Source organism: Pollicipes pollicipes, unplaced genomic scaffold, assembly GCF_011947565.3.
Source record: "Pollicipes pollicipes isolate AB1234 unplaced genomic scaffold, Ppol_2.1 Scaffold_531;HRSCAF=599_pilon_pilon_pilon, whole genome shotgun sequence".
Lineage (NCBI taxonomy): Eukaryota > Metazoa > Arthropoda > Thecostraca > Pollicipedomorpha > Pollicipedidae > Pollicipes > Pollicipes pollicipes.
The window spans coordinates 25,585-37,134 of record NW_023596657.1 but is presented as its reverse complement, the minus strand read 5'-3'; the positions used below and the strand labels follow the sequence as shown (position 1 = coordinate 37,134).

Here is an 11,550-nt window from a genome sequence, read left to right as displayed (position 1 = left end):
TCAGGTTAGCGTAGATTATCCAACTGGCATTGACCTGTTAGGAAATCGACCTGAGCTAACCTCGCTGGTCCAGTATAGCCTTTGTAATTATTGGCCAAGCACTTTAAAACCTATTACTAATCGTGAGACTCTTTGAGACCAATCTACCGTTTTTGCTTCTAAGTTCTATCTCTCTTAGTTTGGAAATGACAGGTGATCCTATCGACCCGCCTCCCCCCCCCCCCCCCACCCTCTACCAGACCGCGTTATGAAAAACGGTGTGTCAGCGCGAGGCTTAAACAACGCGTTTGGGGTTTAAATTACTTGTCGGCAAACCATTGTGAGAGTCTGCTGGTTCACTCCGGAGATCTTAACAAACAAGTGGAGTGGGTAGAGTGAGTCCCACTCCCATACCTCGCCCCACAATGTGCGTGCTAGGATAGGTAAATTTACCTCTATTTTAAGACAAAGTTCAATCGCTCTTATTGATAGGACTCTCATTTAATTCGGAACACCTTTTTGCATCCCAAAGTTGGTTCTTCAGCATTTTAATATGATAACGCACGCGTAGAAGGAAAACCTTGCGGGAAAAATATTATATTATTTGAGCTTATATAAAGGTGTCTACTATAACCACACACATCACATTGCAATCCATATACATATACATGCTACGATTTTTGAAATAAGGCATTTCTCGCTGCTGAGAGCCGAACAGTCTGAAGTTGCAATGAGGAATGGAGTCTTCACAGCTCCGAAGGCGAGATAAGTAATATTTCCCCTCGTGTGACCGAAAAACCAAGGCGGCGAAAAAGCGAGATTTGAGCAGAACACACAAAAACAAACATTTCATTTTCTTTCATGATTGGCACAATGACTTATGAAAATGAAATGCAAAAGATGTCATACCCCCGTCGCAAGCGAACAGGTAGCTATGTTTTACCACGTTTGGTGTGCTCTTCCACTCAGCACAGCACCACCATGGTAATTCGACACGCTCATTGCCTCACATTGTGTTGAGAATTAGCGCTTGGTTTTAACTGATGTGGAGAATCACCTGGCGCAATCTTAGGTCCCTCGGACCTATGGATAATGAGCTATCACCCGAGGCTTTTTCATAAATGGAGTTGGCAGTGATGTGTTTCCTAACATTTTAGCACCCATGGTCATGCACAAAATGATATCAACGTATCTATTTTTGCGATCGCAAAGAGTTGATTAATGACTAAGAGTTAATTAATGATAACATCAAAGGTCATCGGTCCAATATCGCATATAATCAGTTCTTAACATTGTATTCTGGAGATACCAGTTTTCGTACGTTGCCTTTCCGAATAGAAACGAAATCCGAGAGCACGATTGTCTGAACTAACTTTTCATGACTCAAAGCATGGTCCTTTTCACTCATTTAGCATTCGGTCGCCCGTCTCCGAAATGGGACATTCGTCTGCTATCATACGGCCCCAATGCACTGATAAACCGTTTAGATTGCTTCGCTAGTCGGTGCCAAGGGTACGTTAGTGCCTGCAATCCCTTAGCACCGTATCAAACCTAGGCGGTTCTCTCATGTGTACCAATTCTAAATGTCATCCTGTCCAGTAGGAACAATGTCTTAAGCGTGCAAGCTGACACGCTCAGGACGTCTGACAATGCGCTTCTGCGGCGGGGAACCTCTGTACTACATGCGACACGAACATGACGGGATATTTACAGGACAGCAGCTGAAGGACAACACTGATACCCTTCAGACATGCAATGACAGATCTAAAACTTGGAGACGTGTAAGTATCGATGAATTATCCCGATCTCTAAGCAAACAAATTATCGTACAGCTCTTGAGTTACTGGGTGAAGACGTAACACATCGTTGATATCATTGGGATTACGTGTCTCGGTAGTGTGTTGTGCCATTGCTGATGTATTTCACACACGTTTAAACAACGGCCTCATGGCGATAAAAATGATTAACCCCTCCCCTTATTCTGGGGTCACATGTCTTCGCCGCTCGCTCAAAATACCTCATAAAGATGCAGTGGAAAAACTCAAGCTCTCAACTTAACCCATGTGCTATTTTGTGTGTCTTCGAAGATGCCATATGACCTTGCAACGTTTAAAGATATGATACTGTTGAACATATCAGTGATATTGAATACACCATTTTTGATTCTATCAATACTACAAAGACAAACCACAAAGTTTTTAACCATGCCTAAAGCAACCATAAAGGATATCGAACATATATAGGATAACTGGTACATAATTTTCTCAGGATGCACCGATCGTGTCCCATGTGTATGTTTCATAGCATGCCACAAAATACAATATCCACATGAGTGCCTAGGAAATCAGGTTAGGGTGGATATACTTCCACCGTCAAAGCTTATACCAATATATGATCCAACGATCCTCCGAGGCCAAAAATTCGTTTGATTACTTGTGTGTTAGTAAACAGCTGAGGCTGATAACAGTCGGTTTCGACATGGAGCAGCCGTCTTTGTATTTAGCCGAAAAGGGAACTTTTGTGAGCCCAATCCCCCAAGGTAGTTTGCTGGCGGCAATCGATCGTCGATGCCCTCCTTTGGAAATGCACTGCTGAAAGTGTAACAATTTGTTGTTGCCCAGGCGATATTCCGAACGTCTCTGTGATGGGGCCTTACGATTTATGGTATTTTTGTGGGCAAAGTACGCATAGCTCCTACATGGCGCAAGCGAGTGAAATGATCTTGATATCCACAACACAACAAATCACGACACTCGTTAGGAAGCGGATACGTGTAAAAGCTTACACTTATAATCCTAACGTTGTTAACGTGATGAAATGAGCGACACTGGTAGCCTAACTTGTGCACATAAAGGACTGGAAGCCGGGAACTTCTGCAAACATATCGCGCGGATGAAGCAAGCCATCCGCGTTAGCAAAACGACGTATTTATTGCAAGAAGCATATTTGATTTATTACAGCAATCGAGTAATGTGTTGATGGCAACGGCACTATTGAAATACTAAGTTGCGATTGATTGCGTACGACTTACCTTCTCAAAATAAGCTTCAGTTGGTACCGTTGATGCAGTATTTTATGACTCTTGGATTGGATATATCTTCGGCAGTTTGGTCCAAAACTTAAGACTTTACTTTGCACTGTAATTTTTTGTGACGGGCTGCTGAAATTACCTTGATTATTTTGTCCAAAATCCGATATCATCAGCTTGTGTAGGTCTTGAGCCGAAAACTCCAAGAGCTCTTGTACGGTGGTATTGTCATATCGCAATAGGTCAATATGTCTGTAAACTGCATCGAATTCGTCTATTTGCATTTCTTCCGAGAGACCGAAAAATGAGAATCCGTTAAATGTTTTCCTAAATGTGTATCCTTCAATAGCTTTATCCGGCGCGATATGTGAGCACGTCGTGTTATTCCAATTGTTCCGGAGAAATTCCATTTTATGCAAGAATGTATCTTTCTCATGCACAAAGTGATTCTTTTCAAGGCATGAAACTGCGAGCTTTAAATCATCGCCAGAAAGTGAATTTTCCATATCAAATGTGTTAAAATCGACATTGGTAGCGATCTTGTAATAGCGACCAAAATTCAATATCTTCGATGGTTCAATTGCTGGGAATGGGCAGACGGTGATTTCAAGTCTTGTTTTATCAACTGTTTCTGTTGCAGTGTACACCTGTAAAAAGGCAGAAATCACGGTTGTGGTTAGCTGCAACAAGGCATATTTTCTGCTGCTGACACAACAAAACGTGCCTGACAGAAGGCTTCAGGACAGATCTCAGCACATTGCTGTTAGCTATCAGTTTACATTACTAGCTGTCAGTATTGCGAATGCTATAAACCTCGCTGCACGCACGCTACTGTGTAGCGAGGATGGAGAGGCAATCTTTTTCAGCATCAGCGAAGGGATTTTGCCACGACCAAACCATTCGAGATCCAACATAAGCCATAAGCAATGTAAGCCAGTCAATTCTCATTCTCTTTAAACCAGGACTTACACTACCTCGTGCAATATCATGTAGGGTTAGTTTGGACATTTGAATGGCCTGTATCGTGACATACAAGCCTGGCACTAATGGTCTGTTCACACGAACTTTTTCAGTGCATCGGATGCACGTCGAAAGCAGGCAACGTTGTGCTAAAAAAGTGAGGCGTCTAATGTATACCCACGACGTGCTTAAATTGAGATAAAATAGAGCGAGCTCGTCGCATTGCAGGGGCGGCGAATCATGGGGAGGGGGGGGGGGGGGAGCTGGCAGCGTGATAGAAGTGTCCCCGATCTTTTGAGGTGTGGCAAAACTAACTTTTGCCCCCCCCCCCATCATTTCAGGTGGTCTAGACGGAGTCCACGAGTATGTGATAGTACTGGCTTACTGTATCCCCAAACCAAACTTGAAGGACCCATGTCTGGGCCCGAAAGGGCTATCTTGAACCCAGAAGGGAATCGTTTCGAGTCCGCGAAGGGCCTATCTTAGGCTGGAAACGTTATATTTCGAGGCCAGAAAATATTCATGTCACTTCTGACGTGGTAGGGGCCCTCTCTGGTCTAGAAAAGGCTCTCGTAAGGTCAAAAAGGGTCCGTCTCAGGTCATGAAAAACGCCCACCGCAGGCTGAGAGAGGGCCCTCTCAGGTCTGAAAAGGATACATCATAAATTTAGAAACGACTCGTCCCAAGTCAGGTAGGGACCCAGCAAGGCTGATAAATGGGGAACTTAATTTCAAAAAGACTTATCTCATTGTTGGGATCTGGAAAGGGCCCAGCTCTGGTCCGGAATGGACTCATTGTAGGATCAGAAAGCCAGTGGTGGCATCCGCTGGGCAAACTGCCCTCGATGCATGAGGTAAAGGCCAACACAATATTTTGCCCCAGATTTCAGGTGGCCTAAATAGGTGGTCGGATTTGTGAAAGAGATTTGGCTATTATGTGTAATCACGGAAGGTATAGAGAGCCCATCTTGAAGGGAGTGCTCCACATTTGTCTGTGGTTTCGAACTGAAATAGTAATCTTGAAGATCACTTGGTGCAGCTTACAGCCCTGCCCTCCTTAAGGCTTAAACCGGTCCATTTTCTGAGCTAAAATCAAGCGAGGACTTGCGGGCTATTTCGGGGAAGAGTATTTCAAGGTCACCCAGGCGGCCATAACGCCGTAACAACACCATTCAGATTCTGCAATTCCGATAGCTATGAAGCGACCAGGGCCAAGAACAATGTAATCGTCGATTCGTTCATACGCGACGGTCGTGGGCACGATCTCCAGGTATAACTGACTCTCTGTCCAGATATAACTGTCAATTGCCTCTCTATCAATTGTGTGCAAAGTACGTTAACGGAATCAAACGCTAGCGTATTGAGGAGCATATTTACTCAATAGAAATATTGTGATGTCTAGAGCTTTCCGATCAGACTGAAAAGGCCCAATGTGGGCTCAAAAAGACCCGTTTCTGAACAGGGAATGCCCTTCATAAGCTCAGAAACGTCCGTGTCAGGCCTGGGTGGAGTTTATCGTGAACATAGAAAGGGCTCTCTCACGTCTGGAAAAGGCCTTTGGTAAGCCCAATTAGGACCCTTATTAAATTACAAAATGACACATTTCAGGCTGAAAAGTGAGCATGGATAACAGGAATCGCATTTCAGCCTTCCACGGGCTTCTTAAAGGTCTGAATAGGTCACTGACCTAACACAACCCAGGTGATCATTTCGTTTTAGGATCATACTGTCTAGCGTAATATTTGACGTTCACTGAAGTGCAAAAATCAAAGCGTTCTTGTATGATTTTGATCGCCATGACTTGTGAAAGGTCAAACAAGGTCACTTACCTTAACTGAGCACCAGTGACCTTTTCCTTAGAATACCTATCTAGGTTTTGAGTCACTTTGACACCAATTTGGAGCTTGACCTTATCTTAAGTATTTGATCTTATTTGACCCAAAGGTCTTGACCTAGGAACCTCAAACTTTGTCAAAGTAAGTTCACTTGCAGGTCAACACACCCTGTGAAATTATTGTCTTTAACTGTTTTGTATGCTAACAAGTGCCGTTAATCATGTTCAACAGCACAACTTTAACACACGCCTCTTGCTTTTATCGCGTACACCTGGCTGATAAGATGGAAGAGGAATTTTTGGCGCTCACCTTGTACTTTGCGCCATATGCTCCCAGAATGTTAGGATTAAGAACATTTTTTTTTGTGCTTCGGGTGTGGAAAATCCTCGGCATTAGCTGGCATAATGAATCCCAAACTACCGTCATTCTGGATTCTCCGAACTATTATGACACATTAATATGATTTTGTATTCGTATAGCACATTTTTCACTCTCGAGGCCCTAGTTTTCCGTTAAGATCCATGGGGATTATACAAAGATCACCTGCTCTCACAAAGAATCTTCACTTCCAGGTTTCGATACAAAAGAGCGTGCGGACAACCACGAATTCTTCGGTAAGTGGAAGAGGAGATTCACAGCATATCAGTCCATGGCAGTTGAGCTCACTTTATGATGAGAATGGGTCAGAAATGTATATTTTCATTTCATCAAACAAATACCTCCAGTCTGGTCGCCACGACAGCGTGTTCTTCTCGTCTCCGTACGTTGTCATTGAGGTGGGCCAAGGCGCTGTTATACTGCGTCATGCTGATTTTCCACTAACAGAGCCTCCAGAAAGCTACATTTGGCGCCGTATGCGGAAAACGTTCGAATGCAAGATATCGGATTAAATGAATGCAACTAAAACAGCGCATGAACCCCGTGAATTTTCAGGATAAAAAAAGCGAAAACTGACAACGTGTTAGCACAGTGCTGATTAGTATTTCAACTGTAAAATTGTGTCAGAACTTGGAAGTTTTCATTCCCAGGAACGTCTTAGGTTCAATAAGAGCGCCAGAGCGGCGATTCACACCATGCGTCTTACGGTGACATTATGGGGACTTGGGCGCCATCCTGATGACTGCTCGCCTTCAGCGCATTCAAAAAGTCAGGGGCTGGTGTTGCATATGAAAAATTGTGAATGCTGCTCCCATACATTCTTTTTAATACCTTCCAAAAATCCTAGATTCAGACGTTTTTCAGATGTATTCTCTCTTCACATTCCATGTACAGGTGTTCTTTCAGATATATTCGTTTTGAGTATTCTGATCGTTGTAGATGTTCGTCAATTCTAGATTTTAGAAATAAGAACTGTCTTTAAAAGCAAGAATGCAACACCGTTTAAGCCACCCTTGTTTCACATTTGCTGCCGTGATATTATTTTAAACAGGGGTGTAGCTTTCTATTCAGTTGGCGGGAGACTGAAGCCCCCCCCCCCCCCCCTCTCCTCCCAACATGGGTTGCCGTCCCCCAGCTTTGGGAAGAAGGTGGGCAAAATGCGGGGTCCTCCTGAAATTCTTTAATCCAAAAGAGGCCTCACATGGGTCCAAAGAGGCCCTGCTTGCGAAATTTTTGGCCTGCAAAACACGGCCCCTCGCAGAGTTTTGAACTTCAATGAAGACCGTCTCGGGCCCGAGGGGCCACGCTTCTTTAGTGGCGTATTCAGGCTTTGTCCAGGACGGCACCAATCGAGCCATGTGGGTCCTTCCAGTCAAAGGGCTCCTTTTTGCCGTTGTTTTTCGTTTTGGTAAGTGTCTTTTTCTGAGAGTCTTGAAATCCGAGCAGCCCTCGCTTAAGATTCAAGTGTATTAAGACGATCTCCAGTGGAGCAAATACATAATAGAAATAGGGCTATAATTTTATAATTAGAGATACGTTGCTCGGCTTGGGATCCTGTTTTGATGGCTCAGGGGCCGTTTTTATGCTTAAGAAACCCTACGGGTGTCTTAAACTGGTAGAATTAGCGGGGAGGCACTCCGCGATCTCCAGAAGCGGGGAATGGCTCTAAAGCCCCTTCAAAGCTCCCAATGACCACCCCACTGCGCCTCTTTAACTTTAGAGCACAAAAATCACATGCAGGCTTCTCCGGGATCCATGCGAGCATGGGCAGCAGCGGACGGTAAAAAGGGGTCGTCACAGGAAGCTCAGTCTCATGAGACAGGACCGTCGAAGGCATCCGGCTCTCTCTTAAGATTACTTTTAGGCTGCGCGCCTGCTCAGATCATGAGAAACTTGATTTATTACTTTTCATGGCTTGCCTATGTATCACAAATCTGGAAAGGCGATGCCAAAAGGTCGTGAGGCCATCTGGCAGCATTGTATTTCAATAAATCCTATTACGAGAACAATGACCTGCCCTTTGTCAGAGTACGTTGAAATACCTTGCCACATACAGCTTCACAACCAGGTGCCAAAGCTTTCAGGACCCTTTAAATTAACCTTACAGCGCCGTTGCGCCATGTGAGGATTTTCCATGTTTCGGTAGATGTCCATCTATGGTGCCAAAAATACCAAGTACGCCATGTCTCTGGCGATGAGACTTTTTTCTTGAAACGAAGAAAAGAAAAAGACTTTTGAAAAAAACTTTTTCTTTTTCTGAAGCTTGCAGACTTAGGTGGCGCTTGTATCTCAAATAAATGAACATGACAGCAATTCTATATATGTGTCTCAACAAATCCATGCATACCGCTTGCAAGAATATATCGCCTTCATTTAAGGGAGTGCAAATTGCCGGAGTCAAGCTTACTGTCTGGGGATCCAAAGTCCTATTCCTTTAGTTTCTTTCCGCTCCGTTGAACTCTTTTGTCGCCCGAAGGTGGAATACCCCGTCACAGACAGTGTAAGGTATGACGACGCAATCAAACAATGACGTATTCAAGGACATAATTACTAAACAGATAAATTGTGTTGTCCGAAGCCGTCTTTTTCACTTAAAAGTACACCAATGCTTATAAGTGAGGTTATTTCATCATAGCTCATGCTTGCTTCAGTATCTTAAAAATGTGGAATATTTTCTTTAAAGGGGTAGGGCACACTGGTTTTCGCCTGGTCGGCATTCAACCTTCCACATCTGTAAGGGCCCACCTCAAAGAGGGCTGTCCTGAGTGAGGCTTTGGGGAGCAGAGCAGGAGGGGCCAGGTGGCTAGGTCTCTTTGGTACAAAGATATTCCTCCTGAGGGGGGGGGGGGGAGGAATCTCGGGTCCCCTGGTATTGGTTTGGGAGTAGTGGTAAGCGGGCACCTGAGTAGAAACATACCCATGAGCCAACCTACCTCTAACAGGGGTCCACTTCAAACGGGCCAGTCCTTGAAGCCAATCAGAACCTCTTCCAGACCCCATGCTGACGTAAGCTGATCAAACGAAGAGCGATTGGCTGACTTGCCTCATTCAGATCTGAGGGGGACCATATGGGACTTTCTCGAGCACCCGAATGGTCCTTTTCCATGGAAAGGCCTCTTGGGCAGAAAATGTGGCCTGAGAAGGGCAGTGAAGACTCAAACTGACTGCTTTGACCAGGGATTCCAATATAGCTTGTAGGAATAATTTCCCAGGAAAGGCCCGCAAAACGTCTTCTGAGAACCAACCCTACCCTAGAGTTGATCACTCGTGCTCGTCGCGATCCTATCTCTATTCCTGCCAGGTGACCACCAGAAGCTTTTTCCGCTAAGGTTCTTAGAACATTCAGAATGGAAACAGTATGCCCTGGGCTCCTTGGACATGGGCTCAAATGTGCCAATGGAGCGAAGGATGGATGGCGAACGGAGCGAGGGGAAGGATGTGGTGGCGATTGCCTCGTTGTTCATGAGATATTCCTTTTTGTACTCTCTCTTCTTTTCGGCCTTCGCTGGCTCTGTCATGAGATCAGTGCAGATCCTAGGCTCACTACCGTGATTTCGTCGAGGGGAGCACGCAACATTGTATGCGTGTCTGTAATTTGGGACCCCTCCGGTTGTCTCTTTCAGATCTGAGTGACATCTCGGAGGACTTTTTCGGCTATCCGAATGGTCTTTTTTCACGGAAAAGTCTCTTGGGAAGAAAATATTGCATCACATTGATCACTGCTCTCTGGAGCAGCCACGTGTTGCGAAGTTTCCTGTCCAAATTCCATAAAACCAAAATACCACACCATGCCATGACCACAATTTGCGGTTTCCATGAAGATTCTTGTAGCTTTTCCATGACCACAACTTGATTCGGAACCATTACCGATTAATTCATTCAACCTATTCACGGTAATACAGAAAAAAGAAACCAGAAACTGAAGTCTACATCAACCTAGAGAGATTCACATGATGGCAGATCATATTTACCTGGGCATCATCGTGCTCTTCATATCTCCGTTCGGAATTTTGCAAAATAGTGCATAGTAAACCAATGCACAACGCAATGACGCAGAAGCGTGCACTTAAGTGGATGACTTTGATGGTCCTCTCTCGCACAGTGGGTCGGCGTAGCACTGAAAAGTACGTAAATTTATTATCAGACGGTTCGAAAGCATTTTGCTCTTTACCATTGCGTCAACGCAGGATCGTTTATATCTTGTCACCTTTAGTCGCATGTGAGGTCCGCTTGCTGTGTCTGGACGTGACAAGTAAGCATACATAGCGTTCGTGTGTAACTATTCTAGACACGCAAGGTGTTGCATTAACCATTTTCAGACAAGTGTATAGCCTTCATTCGTGTTTAACCAGTAAACAATGTTGTCGCAAAGATGTGCAAACAGAGGGTGGTCGTTAACGGCATATCAGGAAAGCAATTCGGATATTCGATTCCAGTGAAACTGCTAAAAATCACAGAGCTGACAACATACGTAAATGGAAACACAGACTGACCACACTAAAAAGGCATGTCAAATGAACTACGGTATTTACCATTCGTTACAGATGCATTACATATTTTTTCAAGCTGCTAGCTTGTTTTGTGCATGCTCTGACATCAAAAGCAATGATTGTCGCAAATACAACTTTACAAAAAGCAGCATATATATTGATTGGCCGACTTGTTTGAATGAAAAGATACGAATGTGCATGACGCAAATGTGTAAAAACATATACCCCAGATTCTAGAACCAAGCCGGTTCTTCAGCTTACCGTATTCGGGCTCCATCATCAAGTGTCAGTGAATGACTCCTCTTGATGCAGTGATGTAAATAAAATGCGATATCATTTCAGGCATGATTAAGTCCCCAAAACTGCATCTGTGCCTTTCACGCATGATACTTGGGAGCATAGTGTCATCGGGACAGACCATGGCATACGCTCGTAAATTTACCGGCTAATTGGCATTTCATTGACGCTGGGATCTGTTACATTCTGATGGAGTTAAAGGCAGAGAAACGGAGCGACTCTGTGCCAGTTTCGTCATAAGTGTGATCAATGTGATGTGCGCGCCAGGTTCGTTGAATTTCGTAGTAAAGACGCATTATCTAACACAACGTATTCTCATGCCTTTTTGTGCTACGAACCTCCCACTTAATTACTGTGGTGGGATTTTTCGGCTTCCACGAAGAGCGCAGTATACGTGTGTCTCCAATAGTATTTTCCAATTAGGTAACTAATAACTGATTATGTTAAACTTGAAATGATGATGACTAGCTGATCGCGGATTTTCCACCCAACTGAACTCAGCTTCTTAGGTTCAGCTTCGGAGTTGTCAACACTCCAAAATGCCTCTCTTTGGTATGATTGAAATGTGCAAAAACCTGAACCCG

The 11,550-nt window shown here is 44.3% G+C and overlaps 1 long non-coding RNA gene across 1 annotated transcript; it reads right to left on the bottom strand.

Annotated features, from left to right (window-relative positions):
• Window positions 1-3,015: 3,015 nt before the first annotated feature.
• LOC119102017 (uncharacterized) lies at window positions 3,016-11,194 on the bottom strand. Its single transcript, XR_005094636.1, has 3 exons — window positions 10,931-11,194; window positions 10,151-10,296; window positions 3,016-3,654 (listed from the first exon to the last, which is right to left on the bottom strand). It is a non-coding gene; the product is annotated as an uncharacterized LOC119102017 (long non-coding RNA).
• Between the last annotated feature and the right edge of the window lie 356 nt (window positions 11,195-11,550).